The sequence below is a fragment of the Neodiprion virginianus genome, chromosome 3 (genome assembly GCF_021901495.1).
Source record: "Neodiprion virginianus isolate iyNeoVirg1 chromosome 3, iyNeoVirg1.1, whole genome shotgun sequence".
NCBI lineage: Eukaryota > Metazoa > Arthropoda > Insecta > Hymenoptera > Diprionidae > Neodiprion > Neodiprion virginianus.
The window spans coordinates 40,945,701-40,948,611 of record NC_060879.1 but is presented as its reverse complement, the minus strand read 5'-3'; positions in this window follow the sequence as shown (position 1 = coordinate 40,948,611).

The following is a 2,911-nucleotide window of genomic DNA, read 5'->3' as shown; positions in this document are numbered from 1 at the left end:
AGATTCCCGCGGCCGTATTTCGAAGACCAGCGAAGCGCAGGCGCCTTGCATGGGATCATCAATGAAACTACCGTGTGTGATTATCACGGGGTGCGATTCCTCCCTCCGGCGAACAACGCCGACTGAATGGAACCAGCTGCTCGAAGAGAGCTTAAAATGGTGATGCGGTCACTCTTTGGGAGCTTGGGGAGAGTCAAGAATTCAAGAATCGATACTTTTTCGGGTATTTTATTGCCGGATCGTCGCATATTGAGAATTCAGTGTTTTTACTCGTGAGATGCTTTGAAATCTCTTGAAATCTTTTAAAATCTTGTAAAATTCCTGAAATCTTTTGATGTCATCTGAAAACTTTGGAATCTTTAAAATCTGCTGAAATCTGTAGGAAGTGGGTTAATAAACTTTAGATTTTATAATCAAAAGTACATTACGTCTTTCTTCTACGAAGTATTAGACAAGACTGACGAACAAGAATCGGGTATTCATTTATACCTGTCGCTGTGGACACAAAGAGCGTAATATAAACATCAGCAGTTTAGGTTCGACTTACAGTCCTTGGGTATAATGGAGATTAGTTTTTGTACTTGTTCTCTTGAAATCTCCGAAATTTTCCTTTGAAATCCTTCAAATCTTTCGAAATCATTCTAATCTTGAAATCAGGTAGACATGAAATCGATGAGTGATTAACCACTCGGGTACATCCGTTATCCCTTTCAGTCACATTGGGATGCTCAGCGTCCCGCATTAAAACTTTCCATGTCCTAGCCCTATTACAGTTTATTTATAACTTAAAATAATCTCTGTTACTTCGTACGGCTATTAAAATATTGAAGTAACAAGTCTCAGCCAAAACCGTCGCATTTTTATATTTTTTTCGATTTCACATCCGCCATATTGGATCCGCCATGTTGGATTTAGAAATGATCAAACTGTGACTTCAAATTTGTGATCAGCGACCCTAAAAAACTCCGAGTAACAAAATTCAGGCCAAAATATTGAGTAGAGAAATGCTTGATTGAAAGGGTTAATTTTTTTTTTATCAAAACGCGCGCACTCGTGTCACCAATTTCGTCACCGTTTTTTTTTTTTTTTTTTTTTTTTACTAAAAGTACTTCTTAAGATATCGATTTCCTAACATTTTCAACTCTGTGGACCTCTTCGTTCTCGATTGATAATTTTTTGTTGGAAACTCTTTCTTCGAATCGTTTACGTCTTGGTTCGTTTCACTCGAATTTGCTCTGAATCATCCCTAAAACATAGTATGAAGTCGTTTCATTCGTGTCCGCCATAATTGTTTCAACTAATACTGCGGAAGGTTTTTTACAACGTTTATAATTCCAATTTTCCTAACTTTCGATTCAGACGATGGACTGCAGATTCATCTTTAACGCCGTTTCGTTTCGATCCGTTTCATCGAGACGCGAAAACCAGTTTTAACAAATTATGAAGACCGCGATGCAATCGCGGGTTTGAATGCATGCATCTAGCGAAACCGTTTCACCTGCGGTAGAAAAAAGGCCTCCGGTTAGACAGGAATATTGATTCCAATGCCCGGAATATTGCAGGAAATAAGAGAGATGTTTCCTCTCCCAGGGTAAACACCGGGAATTGACTTACGCCTCATGGTGTACGTATCAGTTTCATGTGAAACCGTAATTGATCGAGAGTCCCAAGAGAACGGAAACCTGAAACCTGGGAACCTTCGATCATGCCTGGACAAAGCCGATGTTGTGCAGCCATGAAAATTAACCACGTGTTCATTTCGCTGCTCGAAATCTTTTCGGTTCTATTCCAGTCGAATCCAAACAAACGGAGGCCCCTTGATAAACGCTGTTTGCTTTAACAAATCACAATTTTTTTACCCAATGGAATTTAACTAACTCTGCACTAATCAGTCAGCCATGTTCCCGGGGTTTTGATTTTTCATTTCAACATTCGTTCTCAGATTTTCTCACTCGACGTATAATTGTGTACGAGTTATAAAGCGCGTATAATGACAAACGAGTGTCACTTTTTATTGATTTAAATTACACTTTGCTTAGGCATTCTCCAGAAATGCACTATTTATAGTTGTTTTCCGTCCCTCGATTATGTCCGCTTATACCTGACGGTTATGGCCAAACTTAAAATGACAAAACTTTTGCGAGACACGATGTTGTATATGTATCTACCGGGGTGGTTGGCTGTTTTCAAAATCAAAGGAGTAAGGATTGTTTACTTGAAGTATGAGGCACCTAATGAGAACTTTAGCAAAGACACTTCAAGTGAACAACGCCCGTTTCAAAACGAAGAGCACACAGCTTATGTACCTAAAAGTGAATATATTTTACCTATATAGAGTAAACAAAATAACCGTAAAATTTTATCGACTTTGAACAAGTTGTAATATTCTGCCGGTTTAGCGATAACGAACAAAAATGCGATATTAATAATGATCCAATCAGTCAATCATGTCAAACTTTAAGCTCTCCCATTTCCGTCATGGAAACCGTAGAATATTACAGTTTACATCGTTCACATACTCAACGATCCTGGGGGCTTGTTTTTGACGAAAGGAATAATCGGCAGTCATTGTGAAAATACATCACAGAGGAAACTTCGTGACGGAATTTAAAGCAATAATGCGCGGTGTAAATTTAAGTAATGTGAGAAAGGCAAAGGCAACTAACTCGAAGTAATTTCATTCGACGCCTTCTCGTTCACTGCATAGATAAAAGGTTTTATCTTTGATCGTTTAATTTACAGCTTTGGCAAGGCCGTGTAAGCTTGTGCCCTAATCACTTGCTGCTGTGAAGCTAATTGCAACTTAACCCGATAACGGAAACAGAGGGAGGGGGTGGAGGGAGGGGGGACCGCAAACGATTTTAAATTTCCGGTTGCAAGAGAACAATATTCACATTTTCGACTCGAGACA